A 24,039-nucleotide genomic window follows, 5' to 3' on the forward strand; every position below is an offset into this window, starting at 1 on the left:
TCATTTCCCCAAAGATCCATATTTATCAGATGTACAACACTCCATGAGTATCACAGGATGGTTATAATATTCCATTTAGAGCGTTTTCCTATTTTTCAAATAGCTATTCGGCTTTGTCTTCTGAGTGTTTCCAGGACTGTAGTTTTGTTTTAATTTCAAGGAAATGGGCTAATTTTGAGCGGTATTAATCAGAAAATGAGGCCATTTAGACAAAGATAGTCATGTGCAGGAAAAGGACTGGCGCGCCTTTGAAGAGAGGGTGACCCTCGGCTCTCAGCTGAATATCTGCCTCCTGCTTTTCTACCATCTCTTGTCTTTGGCCCGAAGCAGCAGGACCTAGAGGCAAAAAGGTCCAGGAAAGGAATTTAAGAGGTGAAAAGAAAGCCCTTTCCTCTCTACCCCTGGAATCCAGCATTCTCCCCTCCAAATTCTGGACAGATTAAAGAGAATTACAGAAAAAATAGAAAAGAAAAATGTTTTCAAATTTCTATCTAAAGCAAAGACTCTTTAAGCTTTGGATAAAAGAAAGTATTTTAGAAGACAAGAAAAATGTTTTCAATCTTTGCTATTTACTTTACAATACTGCATGTTTACAATAGACAAGAAAAGAGTAGGGGAAAAACCCAGTTAAATGTATCTTATTTATCTTTGACCATCACCTTAAGCAGCACTTATTTTTCAGATATTGGAATGCCATAACAAATATAAATATATATTAAATACATTTTATACAATGTATATATTGAAATTTACATACAAAAAATTTTGTATTTATATTAGATATACAATTCAATGAGTTTGGATATATGTGTAAATACTCATGTAACCACCACTCTGACAAATAGACAACAATTCTGTCACCCAGAAAGTTCCTAATACCACCTCCCAGTTAATCTTCACCCCCTACAGGAAACCACTGTTCTGATTTCCAGCCTATAAATTAGTTGGCCCATTCTTAAATTTTTTTACAAACGCAATCATACCATATGTACTAGTATGCCTGGCTTTTTTTACTGTAATACTTTTTGTGATTTATTCATGTTGTTGCATGTTATCAGTACATTATTTTTTATTGCTGAATATTCTATTGTACAAACATGCAATAATTTGTTTATCCATTCTGTTGATATTAGAGCTGTCATCAGTTTTTGACACATGAATAAAGCTGCTATGGATATTCTCATTCAAGACTTTTTCTGGACATTATGTTTTACTTCTGTTGGATAAATACTTAGGAAAGGCATGGAACATTTGGGTCATAGTGCGGATGGATGTGTAACAGTTTTCCATGATGACTGGGTTATTTAACACTTCCACTGTGTAAGAGTGTCAGCTGCTTACTGGTTCTCACCACATCTGGCATTGTCAGGGAGAGAAACTGTCAGGGGAAGAACCTGTCATTGGAGTTTAAATTTGCATTTCCCTGGTGGCTAATAATGTTGAACATCTTTTCACTCCTTTTTTAACCACGTTTATCTTCTTTTGTCAGGTATCTGTTGAAGTCTTGTGCTCATTTTTAATCGGGTGGTCTGTCTTTTTGTTATTTATTTATTCCATTCTTTACATATTCTTGATGTAAGTGTTTTGTCAAACATACGTATTGCAAAAATTTTTCAACAGTCTGACTTGTCTTTTGGTTTTACTGCTGCTGCTGCTGCTGCTAAGTCGCTTCAGCCGTGTCCGACTCTGTGCGACCCCACAGATGGCAGCCCACCAGGCTCCCCTGTCCCTGGGATTCTCCAGGCGAGAACACTGGAGTGGGTTGCCATTTCCTTCTCCAATGCATGAAAAGTGAAAGTGAAGTCGCTCAGTCATGTCTGAGCTCTTTGCGACCCCATGGACTGCAGCCTACCAGGCTCCTCCACCATGGGATTTTCCAGGCAAGAGTACTGGAATGGGGTGCCATTGCCTTCTCCGTTGATTAATGGTGTCTATTAGAAGAAGAAAATTTAAATTTCTAAAAGGTCTAATTATCCATTTATAATTTGTTTAGTGCTTTTTTGTGTCTCTGCTCTGAGAAAATATCCCTAATCCCGAAGTCATGAAAATAATCACCTAAATTTTTTTCTAGAAGTTTTATATTGTTGGCATTTATGTTTAGGTCTATGATAGGGGACAAGGTTCATTTTTTTCTATACATTTATCTAATAGTTACAGCACCATTTGTTGGAAGGACTTTTTCTAATTGAATTACATTGGTAACTTTGTAAAAAATCAATTGATCATCTAAGTGTGGACTCTCTATTCTCTTCCATTGATCTATTTGCCTTTGTGCCAGTACCATCTGTCTTGATTACCATTGTAATCTTGAAATCAGATTTTGTGAATCCTCCAATTGTTCCATTTCAAGATTGTTTAAGCTATTATAGGTTCTTTCAGTTCAGTTCAGTCGCTCAGTCGTGTCTGACTGTTTGCGACCCCATGAATCGCAGCATGCCAGGCCTCCCTGTCCATCACCAACTCCTGGAGTTCACTCAGACTCATGTCCATCGAGTCAGTGATGCCATCCAGCCATCTCATCCTCTGTCATCCCTTTCTCCTCCTGCCCCCAATCCCTCCCAGCATCAGAGTCTTTTCCAATGAGTCAACTCTTTGCATGAGCTGGCCAAAGTACTGGAGTTTCAGCTTCAGCATCAATCCTTCCAAAGAAATCCCAGGGTTGATCTCCTTCAGAATGGACTGGTTGGATCTTCTTGCAGTCCAAGGGACCCTCAAGAGTCTTCTCCAACACCACAGTTCAAAAGCATCAATTCTTCGGTGCTCAGCCTTCTTCATAGTCCAACTCTCACATCCATACATGACCACTGGAAAAACCATAGCCTTGACTAGACGGACCTTAGTTGGCAAAGTAATGTCTCTGCTTTTGAATATGCTATCTAGGTTGGTCATAAGTTTCCTTCCAAGAAGTAAGCATCTTTTAATTTCATGGCTGCAATCACCATCTGCAGTCATTTTGGAGCCCAAAAAATAAAATCTGACACTGTTTCCACTGTTTCTCCATCTATTTCTCATGAAGTGATGGGACAGGATGCCATGGTCTTTGTTTTCTGAATGTTGAGTTTTAAGCCAACTTTTTCACTCTCCTCTCACTTTCATCAAGAGGCTTTTTAGTTCTTCTTCACTTTCTGCCATAAGGGTGGTGTCATCTGCATATCTGAGGTTATTGATATTTCTCCCAGCAATCTTGATTCCAGCTTGTGTTTCTTCCAGTCCAGCGTTTCTCATGATGTACTCTACATAGAAGTTAAATAAGCAGGGTGACAATATACAGCCTTGACGTACTCCTTTTCCTATTTGGAACCAGTCTGTTGTTCCATGTCCAGTTCTAACTGTTGCTTCCTGATCTGCATACAGATTTCTCAAGAGGCAGGTCAGGTGGTCTGGTATCCCATCTCTTTCAGAATTTTCCACAGTTTATTGTGATCCACACAGTCAAAGGCTTTGGCATAGTCAATAAAGCAGAAATAGATGTTTTTCTTACATTTCCATTAAAAATTTTTAATCAACTTGTCATTTTCTACCAAAAGACACTGAGATTTTAACTGGCACAACATTGAATTTATAGATAAATCTGGAGAGAACGGACATCTTCCTACGGTAGGTAAGCATGGTGCCTTTCTCCATTGGTTTAGATTTCCTTAAATTTCTTCATGATTGTCAGGTGGTTTTCATGGTAGAGTTCTACATGCATTTTGAGAACTCTTTTTTCCTAATTTTTTTTGCTTTTGGATGCTATTAAAAACAGATTTTTAAATTTCCATTTTTATGTGCTTGCTGTGAGTGTATAGTAATATATTTAACTTTTGCATACTGACCTAGTAATCTGTGACCCTACTAAACTCACTTATTAGTTCCAGTGGTCTTGTTTCGTAGATGCTTTATATGTGTTTGTGTCAGCTGTAAATAGTTTTTCTTCTCCCTTCCCAATCTTTATGCCTTTTATTGCATGGTTGCAATCATTATGGCTCTAGTACAATGTTGAATAAAAGTGAGAACATCCTTGCCTTTTTCTTAGGAGAAAACATTCAATATTTCATCATTATGTATATTAGCTACAGGTTTTTCATAGGTGACTTTTATCAGAATGAAGAAATTCCCTTGTGTTCCTAGTTTTCTGAGATTTTTATTATGAATGAGTGTTGCATTTATTTTTTCTTTTTTTAAAAATGCTTTTTCTATACATCTACTGAGGTGGTCACATGGTTTTTCTTCTTTATTCTGTTGGTACAATAAATTATGTTGATTGATTTCCAATACGAAATCAACATTGCACTCATGGGATAAATCCCATTGACTTGATGTATTGTTCTTTTTATACATTTCTGGATTAAATTTGCTAACATTTTGTTAAAGATTTATGTATCCATATTCATGAGGGATATTGATCTGTAATCTTCTTTTCTTAAAGCATCTCTGTCATATTTTGGCTTCAAGATTGTTTATTGCTGGTGTCATCAAATTGGAAACTCTGCCCTCCTCCTTTGTGTTCTGAAAGGATTTATGTAAGATTGACACTATTATTTTTTCCTTAAATGTTTTATTGAATTTACCAATGAAACTATCTGGCTCTGATGTTTTGCTTATGGGGAGATTTTTAATTAGAAATTCAACATCTGTAATAGACAATATTTGTAAAAAGGGACCATTAAATTTTTGTATTTATTTTCATGTCAGTTTTGATCATTTGGATTTTTCAAGAAATTGTCTCATTTCATTTAAGTTGTCAGATTTAGTGTCATTATTTATAATATTCATTATCTTTTTAACATCTGTAGAATCTCTGATGATTCTCTTTCATTGCTGATACTAATAATTTATATTTTTTCTCTTTTTTTCTTCTTAATCAGTCTTCCTAGGGTTGTCAACTTTATTAATCTTTTTCAGAGAGCCAACATTTGGATTTGTTAATTTATTATTTTTTAAGGTAGACATGATGTCCGTCTAGTCAAGGCTATGGTTTTTCCAGTGTTCATGTATGGATGTGAGAGTTGGACTGTGAAGAAGGCTGAGTGCCGAAGAGTTGATGCTTTTGAACTGTGGTGTTGGAGAAGACTCTTGAGAGTCCCTTGGACTGCAAGGAGATCCAACCAGTCCATTCTGAAGGAGATCAGCCCTGGGATTTCTTTGGAAGGAATGATGCTAAAGCTGAAACTCCAGTACTTTGGCCACCTCATGAGAAGAGTTGACTCATTGGAGAAGACTCTGATGCTGGGAGGGATTGGGGGCAGGAGGAGAAGGGGACGACCGAGGATGAGATGGCTGGATGGCATCACGGACTCGATGGACGTGAGTTTGAGTGAACTCCGGGAGTTGGTGATGGACAGGGAGGCCTGGCGTGCTGCGATTCATGGGGTTGAAAAGAGTCGGACACGACTGAGCAACTGAACTAAACTGAACTGAAACTTACATTCTTTTATTTATTTATTTTGGCTGCGTCAGATCTTAGTCGCACATGCAGGATCTTCCATCTTCATTGTATCTTTAGTTGTAGCAAGCAAACTTTTAGTTGCATCATGTGGGGTCCAGTTCCTGAAAAAGTGGAAGAAAGTTAGTCACATGGTCGTGCTCAACTCTTTGCGATCCCATGGACTGTAGCCCGTCAGGCTCCTCTGTCCTTGGAATTCTCCAGGCAAGAGTACTGGAGTGGACTGCCATTTCCTTCTCCAGGGGATCTTCCTGACCCTGGGATTGAACCCAGGTCTCCTGCATTGCAGGCAGATTCTTTACCAACTGAACTTTAAGTAAGTAAATTAAATGTGTACTTTTAAATATAGATCATTTTAATGGGCTTAATATACCACACTGCTGTGTGAGATAGCCACACCCAAAATGAAAGCTGGCCCTCCTGCAACGTGTAAGAAGAAATCCACAAAAGCCATTCTTTGTACTATGGCAGTAATATTCCATGAACGCTGTCTGTAAATATATATTAGAAGAAAAGAGAAGTGTTGTAGCAAGGAAAATAATTTGCTAGTTTCAAAGTATAGCTACATCTCTATTTCCTTTCTATGCAATTATCTTACATATTTTCAAAATGTGTTATCTGCAGAGAGCTCTATGAATGCTATTAGCATAAGTGGTCCTCAAGCCAAAAATACTGAAGAGGCTTTAAAAGACACATACTGCAAACTGACATGCATTCTGTTGCTTTGTGTGAGACCATTACCTGCGTATCTGAACTTGACTAAAGGTCTGACCATTTATGGTATAATCCCATATAATCTCAAATGCTTTAGTACTATCTGATACATGTCAAAAGTGGATTATCTGGTCATTTCCTGTCACTACTCTCTTCCCATGAAAAGTAATTCAAACTTCAAACAACCTTGGCGCCTGCACCGGAAGCGAAGTTTTAGCCACTGGATCAGGAGGGAAGCCCCTATCATTTGTTTTTTATTTTGTTGATTTCCGTTCTTATCATTATTATTTTTTCTGCTACTCACTTTGGGTTTAACTCACGCTTTTAGTTCTCCAGGTAAAACAGGTCATTAACTTTAAATCTTTCTTCTTGTAAGCATTCACTTCTATAAATTTTACTCTAAGCACTGCCTATCTGCAGTCTTTAATTTTTGATATATTGTATTTTTATTCAGCTGGAAATAGTCCCTCACTCTTCTAGTGATTTCTACCTTGTCCTATGGGTGCTGCTTAGCACCCATATGGGTCCCAAATATGTGGGACTTTTCTAGTTATTATTATTGATTTCTAATTTGTTTCTGTTGTCAAAAGAGAACATACTATATAAGACTGAAAGGTACCAAGACTTATTTTATGGTTCAGCATAGAGTCAATTTTGATAAATTTTCCATATGTACTTGAAAAGAATTGATGATGTTTGTGATAGACTGAACACTGGCTCCAAAGTTAACTGTGCTCTATTTCCTAGAAACTTATGTGACCTTATATGATGTATTAGTCAGGTTCTTCACAGAAACAGAACTAATAGGCTGTGTGTGTGTGTAAAGTTATAGAGAGAGAAAGAGATTTTAAGGAACTGGGCTTGTGCAATTGTAGAGGCTGGAAAATCCAAAATCTGCAGGGTAGCTGGCAGGCTGGAGACCTAGGAGAGAGCCGCAGCTTGAGTCCAAAGGCCATTTGCTGGCAGAATTCCCTCTTCTTCGAGGGAGGTTGATATTTTTCTATTAAGGCTTTGATGGATTGGATGAGGCCCATTCACATAACGGAGGGTAATCCATTTCACTCTAAGTCTACTGATTCAAATGACAATCTCATCTAAAAAATGCCCTCAGAGAAACATCTAGAGTAATTCTTGACCCAGTGTTTGGATACTGTGGTCTAGTTAAGTCGACACACAAAATTCACCACCACACATGGCAATAGTCTTTGCAGACAGGCTTATGTTAAGAATCCTGAGATGAGAAGATTATCTTGGATTATCCATGTGGGCCCTAAATGTGATCACAAGAGTACTTATAAGGGAGCAGAGGGAGATCTGATTAGAGAGATGGAAGAGCAGCTGATGTAATGGTAAAGCAGAGAGAAATGTGAAGAGCCACGAGCCAAGCAATATAAGCTGGAACCTGCAGGAGGAAACGGGTAGAAGCTGGAAAAGGAAAGGCAATGGATTCTCCCCTAGAGCCTCTGGGGTGGGCACACCCAGGCACCTTGGTTTTGGCCCCATGAAACTCATTTCCGAAGTCTGACCTTCAGAGCTATTGATAGAAGAGAGTGAATGTGTGTTGTTTTGAGCCGACTAATACAGATTTTGCCTGGAAGTGGGGTGCTGTTATAGAAGAAGGCAATGGCACCCCACTCCAGTACTCTTGCCTGGAAAATCCCATGGACGGAGGAGCCTGGTGGGCTGCAGTCCATGGGGTCCCTAAGGGAAGGACACAACTGAGAAAATTCACTTTCACGCATTGGAGAAGGAAATGGCAACCCACTCCAGTGTTCTTGCCTGGAGAATCCCAGGGACGGGGGAGCCTGGTGGGCTGCCATCTGTGGGGTCGCACAGAGTCGGACACGACTGAAGCGACTTAGCAGCAGCAGCAGGGATGCTGTTATAACAAACACCTGAAAATGGAGTAGCTTTAGATTTGAGAAAGGGATAGAATCTAGAATTCTGAGAAACATGATAGAAAAAGCCTAGATCGTTGTGAGCAGACTATTAGTAGAAATATGGTTGTTAAAGACACTGTCAGTGATGGCTCAACCACAAGTGAAGAGCACAGTAGAAAAGCCCACGCAATCTTAGAGAATACCTAGATTATCTTAAACAGACTGTTGGTTAAAAAAAAACGTGGATGTTAAAGGTGCTGCTAGCAAAGGTTCAGAGGGAGTGAGGAACATGTGACAGGAAACTGAAGGAAAGAGAATCCTGACTCTATCAAGGCAGAAAGCCAAGCGGCATTGTGTCCTCCAGGCCTGAAGGCAGCAGAGCTTGCAAACAAGGCACCTGGATGTTCAGCTGAGGAGGTTTCCAAGCAAAGGGCAGAAGGTGCAGCCTGGCTTCTTCTCGCTGCTTACAGTAAAATTCCAGAGGTCACAGATAAGCTGAGGGAAGAACTGTTAAGCAGGAAAGAACCAAGACTTGATGATCATGGGAAACTCTCAACCTATCCCAGATTGCCAAAGATGCTAATTCGGAGATTGACTGTCCGAAAAGCAGACTGTGGAGAGAAGGCCGAGGGTGTGGTGGGAGAGCCACGTTAGCACTGAAGAGATAAGACACGTGACTGGGCATCCCCTCAGCCACTTGAGCAGAAGCCAAGAATAGAGGTGGGGGACTCCAGGAGCCTCTTGTTTCATGGTGCGAATCTCCATGACATACACAAGGGTTTTCAGAATGTTCGAAAATCGCCAACTCAAACTGAGAGGGTGAAATGAAAGAAAGTGGTCACCAAGCTTCTATAGGCCAGAAACAGGCAGATAAAACTACTCAGCTGCAAACAGACGCCACACTTTCAAGAAAAAGGAAGATGGGGAGGCAGGGGGCAGGGCAGGGAACCTAATGCGAGTTTGGCTGGTGGGGTTTCAAAGTTGCTTGGGGCTGGTGACTCTCTTTTTCTTCTGTTCTCTCCCTTTTCTTTTGTATATTTATTTGGCTGTGTTGGGTCTTCGCTGTGGCAAGCAATATCTTTCATTTCAGTGCACAGACTTTCTAGTTGCGCCGCCTGGGCTCAGTTGTTGCGGCAATTCTCTCCCTTTTGGAATGGGAACGTCTATAGCTGTTATCCTGTACCTGTCCCACAACTGTATTTTGGGAGCAGATAACTTGTTTTCTAGTTTTACAAGCCCAGAGATGGAGAGGAATTCTGCTCCAGGATGGATCATACCCAGTGCCACTGATTTTAGATGATAAACATGATGAAATTTTGAGCTTTATCGCTGATGATATTTAGACAACATCTGGGGCTTGAGATGCTGCTGTTGTGGGTTGAGAAGTAGGAAGACACCTGGATGGGACTGTTTGGTGTGCAGGAGACATGACTATGAGAGCTGAGGGTTGGGCTGTGGATGACTAAGTAATGATCCCCCAAAATATTCAGGTTCTAATCCCTGAAACTTGTGACTATTACCTTATGTGGCTTTAAAGAAAACCTCGGTCCTCCTCCAGGGCATCTCCCTTTCACTCTCACACTACTATGACATTCACAGCGCTCCTAGCACTAGATGTGTGAGAGTTTTTCCCACACTAAGCAATTCTTATGACACTGGCTAGGTGTCTGGTTTCTTCTGATCTTTTGTGTTAGCTCAGAAAATATTCATAGCAATTATCTGAAAGGGGCCAACTTAAAATCTATCATTATGCAATGCCCTTCATGAGACTTTCCTGGTGGTCCAGTGGTTAAGATGCCACACTTTCAATGCAGGGGGCCCAGGTTCAATCCCTGGTCAGGGAACTGTCCCACATGCCACAACTACATCAAGAATTCACATGTGTGACCAAGACCTGTATCAGCCAAATAAATAAATAAAATGCCCTTCATCTCTGGTGAAGAGGTCAGCCATGGCTTTGGGGGGAATTTACATGCAGATCTGGGGAGCCCTCTGGGGGGGGCTCCCCTCTTTGGCTCCTTCTTCCCAGGATGGCTTCCCTCAATTTCCAGTTATTCTGCTGGCCTCAAACCCCATACACTGGTCCCTGACTATGTGCCTTAGGATAAGTCTGATTGTGTCTATGACTCACTGTGGCTTTCTACTTGACAACATGTAATGAAATTAAATATTGTCCCAATGTATACACATTAAAGGGGCTTCCCAGGTGGTTCAGGGGTAAAAAAATCCACCTGCCAATGAAGGAGATGCGGGTTTGATCCCTGGGTTGGGAAGATCTCCTGGAGGAGGAAGTGGCAACCCACTCCAGAATTCTTACCTGGGAAATCCCACAGACAAAGGAGCCCGGCGGGCTACAGTCCGTGGGGTTGCAAAGAGTCAGACACGACTTAGTGGCTGAGCACGCACGCACATGCATGTGAAAAGGTAAACTGATGGACATTAAAAAAAAAAAAGAAGTTTGAGTTCATGTTGATTTGAATTGGACAGCACCAAACCAAAGGTGATGAAGAGCTTTCCACTGACAGGAGCTAGGGAGGGGTTTGACAGAGAAGAAGCAAAGCAGGGAGATTATTTGATTGGCCAAAGCGGAACAGTTAGTTGCCTTATTTGGAAAAGCCAAGTTGGCTGTTCGCAGTTGGTGGCTCTCAAGTTTCCTTTTCGCTGATTGAAGTGCATTAACTCTGGCTTAGGTTTTGGTTTGCTTGCATGGGGCACCAAGGCATTAGAGCCAATTCAGTCTCATGGCCTCCTTGTTTAATTTCCTTAACATCCTTTACATCTTTCCCCTCCATGTTCAATGAAGTCATTCTCCACTAAGTGGGAATGACTACTGGACAGTTACTCCTTTCCTTCCTAAACCCAAACGTGTAGAATGGTACACAAAACCAAGAAAATAGCAAAGCGGAAGACAGGCTATTAAAAAAATGTTTTCTGAGCTGTCTACAAAGCATACAGTGTTAACTTCATAAATCTTGTAAGAACATGACACGATGATATGCACATCCTTAAAGAAACAAACACCAAAATGCTAAGCCCACCCTCTACGTAGCATAGAAACATGGAACGAAGGTAGAGGCCTGAGAGAAAACAGCTTCAACTGGATGGTTTTCCAAGCATGATCTGCAGACCGCTAGGGCAACATGATTTTCATACTAATACTAAAACTTGATTATTACTCTTTCTCACCATGTTGACATGGGCACTGATGGAACAAAAGCAATGGTAGATAAACCTTCTGGGGCCTGAGTGTGGGGGAAACTCAGTGGCACAAAACAGTACTGGTCACCATTATAACAGTCATGGCCACGAATCAGTGACTTTTTAAAAGTGCCAGATTCAGCTGAAAACATACAGAAGCAAGCAGTAAAAATTGCCGATTTTGTCTAATCTCTACCCTTGATTGTGTAATATTTTCATATAACATATCTGCATAATATTTTGAATATTCTGTGTAGTGAAATGGAAAGTTGGCATCAAGCCTTACTGCTACAGCCTTACTGAAGCGTCTTGGTCATCTCCGTGAAAAGCACTTCTGTGATTACACTCTTACGTAAGCTGCAGTAGCTGCTTTCTCTAGAGAGTATCATTTTTGCTTGGAAGTATGATGGACAACTGAAAGTTATTCAGACTTGTGTATCTGGCAGACATTCTCATGAAAATGAACAAAGTGAGCCTATTATTTCAAGGAAAACAACTGATGGGAAAATGCTGACGGCATGTGTTGCTAATGACATGAGAATTTTAGAAAACTTGTGTCTGCCATAGGGACTTGAAGAGCTTCCCAGCTATTTTAGAGAAGACTACTGGTGATATTAAAATTTTGTATTTTTAGATCATATAATGAAGAATGTCAACATTTGGAAGAGTTGCATAGTTCAGTGAATCAATGTTTTTCTAGACACTCAATATATGATGTTATAAAATCATGCATGGGTAAAAAGATCCATTAAAGTGCAAGAGAGATCAATGGATTTTAATGTAACGGATATGAAAAGTTCATTGATATCATTTCGGGCTCCACTCTGCAACTAACAATTAGGAAATTACAACTGTTAAATTTAGTGTAGTATCAGAATGATCCCCAGTGATCTGAGAAGGCTACTGAAGCTCTCTTAGATTTTCCAACTTTAACAATACACAAGGCCAAATTTTCTTTATATACTTCAACCAAAGCATCATATCACAAAAGACTGAATGTAGAAGTAGATGTGAATATCCAATGGTCTTCTTAGAAGCTGGACATTAAAGAAATCTGCCAAAATGTTATGTTAGTTATCTCTTGATGTTATTAAAACAAAACCAAAAACTAACACAGTCACTTAACAATACACACTGCCTTACAGTTCCCCAGGGCAGAAGTCCAATACACCTCTTATGGGGCGAACATCAAGGTGTCAGAGGGCTGTGCTCCTTTCTCAAGGTTCTAATGAAGACTGTTTCTTTGCCTTTTCTAGCTTCTAGAGGCCACATGCTCTCCTTGGTTTGAGGTCTCTTTCCTCTCTATTCAAAGACAGAAACACTACATTCCCCTCTGACTCTTTAGTGGTTGCATCTCCTTTTAACCACAGCCAAGAAAGGTTCCACACTTTTAAGGATTCATGTAACTAAATCCACCTGGACAATCTAGGAAGATTCCCCATCTCAGGGTCCTTAACCCCAATCACATTCACATATCCCTTTTGTCATTTAAAGTCACATATTCACAGGTCCTAGGGAATAGGGTTTAGACGTTTTTTGAGGGACATTATTCTGCGTACCACAAATGTAAAACAGTGTCACTTTCCTCACTAATTCTTTTAGGTAAACACAGTTATTTTCATTAAAATGTTAACATATCACTGGTTGTTATTACTTTAAAATGAAAACATTTTTTAACTTTCTCAGTTTTAATTTCTAATGTGATAAATATTGATAGATACAATTCATATAAACAAAAGCTTTGGCGTTCTCAGTTTTAAGAGCATAAATTAAACTTTTAGCAAAAAAAAAAAACAACAAAACTTTTAGTAAAACTCAAAATGGATTAAAGACTTAAACATAAGACCTAAACCATAGGTTTTAGGAAATCATAAAACTCCTAGAAGAAAACATTGGCAGTATGCTTTTCGACACTGGTCTTAACAATAATTTTTTGCATCTATTTAAGCAAGGGAAACAAAAGCAAAAATAAACAAATAGGACTACATCAAACTAAAAAGCTTTTGCACAGCAAAGGAAATGATCAATAAAATGAAAAGGACACCTACTGAATGGGAGAAGGTGTTTGCAAAAAATACATCTGATAAGGAATTAATATACAAAATATTTGAATATAATATATCCAAAATAAACAATTCAACATTAAAAAGAAACGTAATTAGAAAACAAGCAGAGGAATTAAACAGACATTTTCCCAAAGAAGATATACAGATGACCAACACATGTGAAAAGATGCTCATCATTAATTATTAGGAAAATGCAAAGCAAAACCACAATGAGATATCACCTCACACCAGTCAGAATGGCTGTTATCAAAAAGATAAGAGATAACAAGTGTTGGCAAGGATGTGGAGAAAGGGGAACCCTTGTGCATTAGTGGTAGCAATGCAAATTAGTGCAGCCACTATGGAAAACAGTATGCAGGTTCCTCAAAAAATTAAAAATTATTTACACTTGGGCTGCTTCCCTATCTTGGCTATTGTAAATAATAGTACAATGAACACAGGCGTGTGTATTTGGAGTGTGTATACCTCTTTGAAGTTGTGCTGTCATTTTCTTTGGACAAATAGCAGGATTGGATTTGCTGGATCACATGGTAGTTCTATTTTTAATTTTTTGAGGAAGCTTCAAGTCCCCTGAACAACAAAACCTGAAGCAGAAGCCATCCCTTACTGAACTGAGGTCAGGCTCAGAAAGGCGCTTACTCATCCTTCACAAACCAGCATGCGAAAAGCAGCTGAGAATGAGTCTCAAAGGAGAAGCATGAAGGGAATTAATTCATCAAAGATCATGCAGCCACAGCCCAGCCAATGCTCTGATGTGGAACCTTCTAGGTGGGCTAGAGTGGGCTTACGCATCAGGCCAGACACACTTGAGGTTCTCACTTAATTCTGCCCCTCATTATCCATGTACATTTGGGAAACCAGTTTTTTCTCTTGTCAGCTTCCATTTCTCCACATAAAAGAGCAATAATGTTCCACCTCTCACAGGGTTGCTCTAACAGTTAAAATAAGATAGATAAAATGTAAAGCACATAAAAATGGGATCCAAGAACATCCACTCCCTATCCCTCTTTTTCTTGCCTTAATGGCAGGAATCTAAGAAATGTACAGGCCCTGCTCTAGAGATGGTCACAGGGAGTGAGGAAGAGAAGCCACTAGACCTCTATAATCCCTTGCAGTAGGTGCTGTGCAGAGGGATGCTAGCAGTGAGAGCTGCGTGTGCTTTAGCGCAGCCAGTGGGGCAATGGTGTAAGAGGAACAGGGCTGGAAGCATCTTGTGTATTAAGCAAACTTTGGTTTAGTTCCATGTGAGGGACTCACAAATAACAAGATATAAAATTGCTTTTCCTCCCTAAGACAGAGTGTTAGTTGCCCAGTCATGTCTGAATCTTTGTGACCCTATGGACTGTAGCCTGCCAGGCTCCTCTGTCCATGGAATTCTCCAGGCAAGAATACTGGAGTGGGTTGCCATTCCCTTCTCCAGGGGATCTTCCCGACCCATGGATGGATACCCAGTCTTCCGTATTGCAGGCAGTCTCTTCACTGTCTGAGCCACCAGAGCAGCTTGAGACAGAGTAAGGAGGTAAGCAATTTTAAGCTAGTGGCTAGACAATTATCAAAGACACAGCTCCTTCCATTTTACTGATTCTCTATCCCCATGGTTGACATGGTCCAAGGTGGCTGCTTGAGCTCCAGCTATCACTACCATGTTCCAGATAGCAAGAAGAATGAGAATAAGGATGAACCCCTTCTCCTTCCAACCTATTAGCCAGAACTTTCTCACACAGCTTCACCTAGAGTGATCTGTGAGATTTCTGAGTGGAGTGGTTCATGGACAGTGGTCCCCATGTCTGGGGCTCTGAGGAGAGGACTAAGTTGGAGATTCATCAACACAGAGGTGACAGCTTGGGTCATGGCTGGATTCCCCAAGAAGAGTGTGCACGGTGAGAACAGAACCCCACTGACACCTGGAAGCAAAAAAAGGGCAGAGGAGGTGAAGTTCACCATGAAGGAGGGAAACAGGAGAGCATGGCTTCAAGGAGAAAACTGTTCAATCAATAGTGTCCACTGGTAAAACTGAGGCTATTTAGGAATGATGTTATGGCAAATGACAGACAAGGAGCTTCAAGAATCAGTCCCTCCACTTAAGCAACCATTAGGCTTATAAAAACTGGCAGAACCAGCTTTTTTGGACTCTGGAATCTAAAAAAAGGAAAAAAAAAATTAGAACAACCAGAGGAGTGACTCATGAAGAAAGAGGCTGCTAAATTTCAGTAAGAAATTGTTGCAGCATTTTTGCTTACCTACCCACCATCTCCCATTCTCCCAGCAGCAGCCAGGAGGACAAACAGCCTGAATCCTTGCTGTGGCTTGCTGGTGCCAGACTGGGCTACACAGACCTCGTTCTCAAAAATGTGGTTTTCCTTTGCGGCCCAGCTGGCAGTCCCCTGAGGCACTGGTACAGAGGCTGACCTTTGCTTCACTTCCCTCAGTCTAGAGTAGCTTCCCAAGGAGCATCTTTTGAAAGGACTTAAAAGACATACAGAAGCTTCCCTGGTGGCTCAGACAGTCAAGAATCCACCTTCAATGCAGGAACCCCAGGTTCGATCTCCCTGGGTCATGAAGATCTCCTGGAGAAGGGAACGGCAACCCACTCCAGTAATCTTGCCTGGAGAATTCCATGGACAGAGGAGCCTGGTGGGCTACAGTCCATGAGGCAGCAAAGAGTCAGATACGACTGAGCAGCTAACACATACAGGACCCATAGTTGTCTGCGGCAAGAGGCAGCAGATAGGTTAAGCAGCAGATCAACCAAAAAGTCTGGAAGGGGGAGGCTAAGGAGGAAGATACTGGAAGCAAAAAGGCTTTGAAGTGCCACCTCTTTTACCAGGGAGTCCAGACTGCAACACACAAGTCCAGGGCTAGACACAGGCTCAGAAAAGATCCAAGAGGACCCTAGGCTTGCACTTTTGGCTGAACTTCCACGCAAGCAGAAAGTAAAGAGTAAGGCAGAGTTCAGGTGGCCTGGTTAAGTGCAGAAGGAGTACCCAGTTCAGGACCTATCTATAAAGACCAGGAGAGGTTTCTTCTCACTTTGGGAGTGGGAGGAGTTGGCTCCAGGTGTTTAAGGAGATCTATGTCAAGTCAGTGGCTGACCAATGAGATTGTGGAACGGTAGCCTCAGTGATTACATGTGACAGGAATACAGTCTGCACATGGACTCTACTGAAATGTCCATCAACGGAGAAATGGATAAAGAAGATGTGGTACATATATATACAATGAAACATTACTTAGCCATAAAAAAGAATGAACTAATGCCATTTGCAACAATATGGATGGACCTAGAGATTATCATACTAAATGAAGTAAAACAGAGAAAAACAAATATCATATGATATCACTTACATGTGGAATCTAAAAAAATGATACAAATGAACTTATTTACAAAACAGAAACAGACTTACAGACTTTGAAAACAAATTTATGGTTATCAAATGACCAACCTAGACAGCATATTGAAAAGCAGAGACATTACTTTGCCAACAAAGGTCCGTCTAGTCAAGGCTATGGTTTTTCCAGTGTTCACACATGGATGTGAGAGTTGGACTGTAAAGAAAGCTGAGCACCGAAAACTGATGCTTTTGAACTGTGGTGTTGGAGAAGACTCTTGAGAGTCCCTTGGACTGCAAGGAGATCTAACCAGTCCATTCTGAAGGAGATCAGCCCTGGGATTTCTTTGGAGGGAATGATGCTAAAGCTGAAACTCCAGTACTTTGGCCACCTCATGAGAAGAGCTGACTCATTGGAAAAGACTTTGATGCTGGGAGGGATTGGGGGCGGGAGGAGAAGGGGACGACCAAGGATGAGATGGCTGGAGGGCATCACCGACTCCACAGATGTGAGTTTGAGTGAACTCAGGGAGTTAGTGATGGACAGGGAGGCCTGGCGTGCTGCGATTCATGGGGTCGCAGAGTCGGACACGACTGAGCGACTGAACTGAACTGAAGTGAACTGAAAGGGGAAAGGTGGTGGCAGGAGGGATAAATTAGGAGCTTGGGATTAACATATGTACACTGCTTGTGTAGTTGGTAAATCGTGTCTGACTCTTTGCGACCCCATGGACTGTAGCCTGCCAGGCTCCTCTGTCCATGGAATTTTCCAGGCAAGAATACTGGAATATGTTGCCATTTGTTACTCCAGCTGGGGAGTGGGGGTGGGTACCACTGCGCCACCTGGGAAGCTCACATTACAATACTGAAAGTTCCCAAAATAAGAAATATGCCTGGGCAGTCCTTTCTTGGGGATTCTGCAGAGATGGTTCATACATCAGTTAGAGTTGCAGTTTGTGTCCCTTGAGGATCCTTATACTTTTAAGAACCTATTACTTAATAATTCTTTCTGTTACTTGTAATTAATTTCTCTAATTCAACAATGGTTATTCCTTGGATCATTATTTTGTCTGTCAAAATGCTGACTTGCCCCATTTCCATCTTGGACTAATTTCCATTTAAACAGCTCTTTTTAAAATTTGGATTTTTTCCCATGTATCTATAGCCCATTGATTTCTGACAAGGAGGCCAAGACCATTCACCAGAGGAAAGAACAGTCTCTTCAACAAATGGTGTTAGGACAATTAACCACATGCCTAAGAATGAAGCTGGACCTAAACCTCATACCATATACAATAATTAACTCAAAATGTATCAATAATCTAAATGCAAGTTCTAAAACCATAACACTCTTGGAAGAAACACAGCGGTAAATTTTAATGACTCTGGATTTGGCAATAGATTCTTAAATATGACACCAAATGCATAAGTAATAAAAGAAAAAACTGATAAACCAGACTTCGTCAAAATTAAAGGCTTATGTACATTAAAGGGCTCCCCATGTGGCACAGTGGTAGAGAATCCATATGTTAACGCAGGAGATGTGGGTTTGATCCTTGGGTCAGGAAGATCCTCTGGAGAAGGAAATGGCAACCCACTCCAGTATTTTTGCCTGGGAAATCCCATGTTCAGGCTCGGTGGTTGCACCGGGTGGTTGCAGTCCACAGGGTTGCAAAAGAGTTAGACATGACTGAGCAACTGAGCACGCAGATCCATGTGCATTAAAAGACATTATCAGAAAGTGAAAAGAGCCTACAAAATGGGAGGAAATATTTGCAAATCATGTATCTGACAGGAGTCTGATATAGAGCAAATATATATAGAACACTTATAACTCAGCAACAAAAAGATAACCTGATTAAAAATGGGCAAAGGACTTGAATAGATATTCCTCCAAAGATATATAAATGGTCAGCAAGTGCAGGACGCTCAACATCACCAATTAACAGGGGGATGCAAAACAAAACCCTTATACCCCCTAGGAAGGCAACAACAACAATAATAAATTTAATGGAAAATAACAAGTGACGAATGATGTAGAGAAACTGGAACCCTCTGTTCATTGCTGGTAGGAGTGTAAAATGGCTCAGCTTTATGGAGAGCAGCGTGACGGTTCCTCAAAAAGTTAAAAATAGAATTTCCATATAATCTAGCAATTCAGCTCCTAGAACTGAAATTCAACTAGAACAACAATTCAACTCCTAGTACCCCCAACGAATGGAAAACAGGTACTCAGACAAATATATGTACACATATGTTTGTAGCAGCACCACTGACAATTGCCAAAAGGTGGAAACAGCACAAAGGCCCATCAGTGGAAGATCAGATAGACAAACTGTGATATACATGTAACTGAACATTATCCAGTCTTAAAAAGGAATGAAGTGCTGATCCACGCCACAATGTGGATGAACCTTGAAAACACTTATGCTAAGTGCCAGAAGTCAGTTACAAAAGGTCACATACCCTATGATTTCATTTATATGAAATATCCAAAATAGGTCAATAAGCTGCCAGGGACTGAGGAGAGAAGAGGATGTGAAGAAAACATTTCAGTGGGTGGGAGGTTTTATTTTGGATTGATGGAGATGTTTTGGAAATAGATCAAGGTGGCTGGGATTGAACCACCTACATATCAAGTGAAGTCACTCAGTCGTGTCCAACTCTTTGTGACTCCGTGGACTGTAGTCCACCAGGCTCCTCTGTCCATGGGATTCTCCAGGCAAGAGTACTGGAGTGGGTTGCCATTTCCTTCTCCAGGAGATCTTCCCGACCCAGGGATCGAACCCAGGTCTCCTGCATTGCAGGCAGACGCTTTAACCCCTGAGCCACCAGGGACGCCCACCCTACATATAGGAATGTATAAATACCATTGAATTATACACTTTACATGGTTAATTTTACGTTACATGGATTTCCCCTTAATTTTTTAAGTAGACCTACTCAGAAATATCAGATTACTGACCGACCATCTCAACTCACCCCATGGATCCCAAATCCTGGAAACAACTTTGGTCAATTCTCAGGGCGTGGGTAGCGATTTCATCCATGCTTAATTTGATCTAGTGCTCCTGGTAGTTTGGAAGCTCTAGAAAATAGACCAGGAAAATTCTCAAGATGTTAGCTCACACCAGTCTCTAGCGCTCCCTTTTAAATCCTGGGGGTGGGAGGAGGCGGGGGGATGCCGGAACCTAAAACTGCAAGACAGGAGACTGTCCACGAAGCAAACGCACTACCGCCCCATGGTGCGCAAAGCCCTCTCACATTACAGGTGCGGCCTCCACTCCCTCTCAGGTCAGTGCCCAGTCCAACGTCAGGTTCATGCCCCAGTCCCTGCGGCTCACGGTGGGAAGCCCGGCCCCTCGCCTACGCGGTGCCCGGGCTCCAGTGCGGCCGGACGTGGACAGGGGAGCGTGGCGTCGCCGACGGGGCGGGGCCGGGGCGGGCTGGGGGCGGGGCCTGCGCCGGCACCGGGTCTGCCGGGCGCTCGGCCAGCGGCGTAAACACCGCTGGAGCGGCGCGGCGGCGCAGGTGAGCCGGGTGAATGCGGCGCGCGGGTGGGGGCCCGATCGCCCGCCGCTCGAAGGGCGCGAGGTGGAGCTGCACTCCGCAGGCGGGGCCCTGCCCTCCGCACGCCCCTCGCCGCGGCTGGTCGCGCCTCGGGGCGGTTCCGGGGAAGCGGCCCCAGCGGCTGGGGAGGGGAGGGCGCCGGGACCGCTGCGGTGGGGGCTGGCCCGGAACTGGCGAGTGGAAGGAGCGCGGAGAGCGGCTCCAGGCCTCGGGCCTTCAGCGGGGCCGAGTTCTCCCCGCTGCCGGAGCCCCCGCCGGAGTGGGCGCGGTGCGATCTGTTAAAGGGCCGGGACATTTAAAGGAGCAGCGCACGTGGGTCTCAAAGGCGTGCGGACGCGGCACTGTGTTCCTCCCTCCTGGCTGGACGGGCGCCCAGTCCTGCCGGCCTGCGACACGCGGCCCCGGGCTCTGCTTGGCAGTGGCAGGAGGGGAGGCGGAGGTCTTTCCCCCGGCGTGAGGAACAGGACCTAAGGACGGGCCTGGAGCCCCTAGTTTTGTTATCTGCGATGTTTAGCTGTTTTTTGACCAGGCATTTACAGCTCTGAGGAGACTCCCAGAATCTAGCTTTTGAAAAGCTGAATGAACCCGAAACAGGAGCTAATTCCCATCCCAAATTTTATCAATGAAGAAACTCAGCCCTCAAAGCTAAAGTGACTTTGTTCAAGGTCACGCAGGTAGGATATATGAGAGCCAGGCTTCGAACCTGTTGTTCTGGACTCTAGTTCTCGTGTCCAGACCTGGGACTAGAGCTCAGCCCTTGGGCAGCTGGATGAAATGCCCCAGTCTGTGACTTAATGAGTGTTCCCTTTTGACGGTGTGAACTGTGGATTGTTGCAGCAGCTGCATCCTCATTTCCAGATGGGGAGCCTGAGAGGCGGTTCCATCCAGAGCAATCGCAGAGCCGCGTTGACCCAAAATTGACAGCGTGGGTTACCAGTCTGTCCTGAGAGTAACTGATCATTATGGACTGGAGCTCTTCGCACATGGATGGCCCTCAGTCAACATAGCCCCTTCTGTAGACACCTGAGTCTCCAAGGACTTCGGCTAAGACCTTTGGTAGTAATTAAAGGCTTTGTATAAGCCTTTAATTGTATAAGCAGGTGTGTGAGCCTCAGGTTCCCCTCTGGGTGAATGTGGCTGTGTGGGGTCAGGAAAGTGTGTTAGCAGCTATGTTTTCTGGGCCCAGCTGGTGAAGGGGCCTGAAGTCCTGTCTTCAGCTCAAAGCTGCAGCTTCAGCCACTCATGAGGCAGGCCATCCAGGTTCTTGCCTTGGGTGAATGTGGGAGCATTCAGGGCAGAGGCTGGAGGTGGGGGACTTTGTGGGATGTTACTGTGGAGTAGGATGATGGTGCCTTGGGTTTTTAGGAAAAATTCTGTATCATTTGGTGTTGAAGTATTTATGTACCAAGAGTCTCATGTATGCAGGGTTGGGAGGTGATTGCTTTGAGCCTGTCTGTTTGAGGAAGAGGAGGACAAGGAACAGCCTGGCCAGAGGCTGCTGCTCAACTGTGCCTCGGGGCCCTTCGCCCCGCCCTCCCCAACCAGCTCCTCTGTGCCTACTCACAGCCACTCTGCACACATGCACACAGGCTTTGCCAGAACGAGAGGTTCCACCTACCTTGGCCCCTCTCTTACGTCACTGATGGTAATAATGACAATAACGTCACTTATAAGTTTGTTATATACAAGAAAAAGCCATTTTGTACAGTAGTTGTCACAGTTATCTAAAGAGTTTCCATCACACTGAAGTGGAAAGGGGAAGCTAAGGTTTACAGAGGGGAAACTAAGGTTCAGGGAATTAAGGACCTTGTCCTGTTTGTGGCTTCTGTGACTGTGAGTGCCAGCATTTGAACCCAGCTGGCTGCGTCTTCTGCATCTTTTGAGTTTTTGCTTGGGAGACCTCCCACTCTCACACCCCACCCATGTGCCTGCATGACTGCCCAGGACATTGCTGTGGGATCTCTGTTAGAACCTACTTGGCAAAGCCAAAAAAAATATTTTTTTTTAAAGAAACTAAAGCATTGTGTGTATAGGTCACCTTATGTTTCTATTGAAGACACATTCGGCTGTTTTTCAGCTGTTGATTTGACTTTTACACACTGTTTAGTTGGTAAGACTGGCAAGGCAACAAATGTTTCTACAAATATTTCCACCTGTCCCTGGACTCCAGCAGCTGGGGGTGGGGCTGGGGGTGGAAGGCAAAGGGCTCTGAGGTTGGCATACCCTCCATGTTGCCCCTGGCCAGGGCCTAGGGGTTTCTCCTCACCTTGAGCTGGCCGCATCTGACCTGGCCTTCAAGCCTTGTAGAATCAGCGTTGGCTTCTTGACCAGGAGGTGGTGAGGCTGCTGTGTGATTACAGTCTGGGCAGAAGTAGTTTCAAAGTGATCCTCAGTGAAGACCGGATGTCTAGGAGGGGGATGATTACTGTCCATTCTTTCCATTGCCTGGGAGAATGGGTTGCTCATTTGTCTTTGCTGAAATACAGTCTTCTGGAACAATGGGAAGAAAAGTTTAAAGGGCACTCACTTTCTGCTGTACCTTAACCAGAAACTTTCTGACTTTTTAAACATGAAAGCAATATGTGTTCACTCTAGAAAATTCGGGAAACTTTTTTCTTCAAGTCATCTGTTAGCCCCTAGTCCAAAGAACCACTCTTAACATGAACTTCCTTACAGTGCTCTATGCACATACCTGTATTCGTATATTAAAATATTAGAAGTAGGAAACTGAAAGTGCAGTTTTATCTCCTGCTTTTTGTGTTAATATCTTATGCCTTCAGAATTTTCCCTTCATTGAGTGTTCTTGGAAATCCACTGAGTATGTGACCCTCTCAAGTACTTGGAGCAGCAGGGAAGAGCTCCTCAATGGAAGTTTGGAGACCTGAGCCGTAACTGTGGCTTCTGGTCATGGGCCCTTGTCCTTTTGTCCCTCTGGGCTTCAGTTTTCCCAAGTATGAAATGGGGTGCTGACTGGATGGCCCGGAAGGTCCTTGCCAGCTCTGACCTCAGTCTACGGACGTGCCCTTTTGTTTGACAAAATGTTCAGGTTGCCAGTATGCCCTGGGCTGGGGCTGAAGAGGAAAACACCCAGGGCCTGAGTGAGGCGTGACCTTGGTACTCAACTTATGTTTGATGGTTTAGCATTTTTGTAGCTTTCCAAGGGGGCCATCAGCAGGCTTCTGTTGTCCGATCTCACTGTGTCTCTGCCTTTATTTCATTATAATTACCACTTATTGAACATCTACTCTGTGCTGGACACATTACACATTAGCTCTAGTTTTTACAGTCATCTTGCAAAGTGTGCCTATCTTACTTTTTACACAGGAGGAGGTGGGTCGTGTGAAGTTAAATTGTCCGAGTATGTGGTTCAGATCCATTGGCTAGCTGATTCAAACTCTGTCCGTTTCTAAGGCTCAGCTTTTTGACTGCTGTCTTGGTGCTTTTCATTGAAAGCAAAACCATGATTTATGGGAGGCTGCTCAAAGGTGGCTCGGTAGTGCATGGCCAGTGTGGCTAGCTTTGCAGCATCCCTCTGTCACTTCCAAACTGCCCCTTTTCCAGGCTCCTTCAGGAAGTGAGAGAAAACGTTTACTGAGCACTTTTGAGTAGGAAAGGGCAGACAGAGGGAAATCTAGAGCCTGGGTCAAGGTTCAGGAGGCCCCAGAGGGTCACCTGGGGCCTGTGACTCAGGAGAGTGGAGCGGTACTTCAGGGCCTCCCTGGGGGACGTGGGCCCCTGCTCCAGCTGAGGCCGCCTCCTTGTTCTGGGGAAAACCATCCAGCAAGTGATGTGCATCACATTATGGGCTGGATGGATGGACAGATGGGTGATGGTCAGCCAGGCCCATACATGGTCAG

At 43.1% G+C, this 24,039-nt stretch overlaps 1 protein-coding gene, 1 long non-coding RNA gene and 1 other non-coding gene across 24 annotated transcripts in view; 2 read left to right on the forward strand and 1 right to left on the reverse strand.

Annotated features, from left to right (window-relative positions):
* Positions 1–20,040, reverse strand: LOC138416024 (uncharacterized). 2 transcript variants are annotated; one of them, XR_011247481.1, is made up of 4 exons: positions 19,877–20,017; positions 19,595–19,700; positions 5,408–5,529; positions 1–336 (listed from the first exon to the last, which is right to left on the reverse strand). It is a non-coding gene; the product is annotated as an uncharacterized lncRNA (long non-coding RNA). The 2 variants fall into 2 exon arrangements; XR_011247480.1 differs by lacking the exon at positions 1–336 and having other exon boundaries at positions 5,398–5,529; positions 19,877–20,040.
* On the forward strand, positions 9,791–9,863 carry TRNAE-UUC (transfer RNA glutamic acid (anticodon UUC)). The gene has a single exon. It is a non-coding gene; the product is annotated as a tRNA-Glu (tRNA).
* The window catches only part of PSEN2 (presenilin 2), a 26,401-nt gene continuing 22,344 nt past the window's right edge, over positions 19,983–24,039 (forward strand). For 4 of the 21 annotated variants that reach the window (XM_069544665.1, XM_069544676.1, XM_069544667.1 and 1 more), the window contains exon 1: positions 20,051–20,143. The gene's annotated coding sequence lies outside the window, so the exon portion shown is untranslated. Of the gene's footprint in view, positions 21,283–24,039 lie in introns of all 21 variants that reach the window. The other 17 variants (XM_069544663.1, XM_069544669.1, XM_069544679.1 and 14 more) reach the window with 15 other exon arrangements.

This window comes from Ovis canadensis, chromosome 12 (assembly GCF_042477335.2).
Source record: "Ovis canadensis isolate MfBH-ARS-UI-01 breed Bighorn chromosome 12, ARS-UI_OviCan_v2, whole genome shotgun sequence".
NCBI classification, from domain to species: Eukaryota; Metazoa; Chordata; class Mammalia; order Artiodactyla; family Bovidae; genus Ovis; species Ovis canadensis.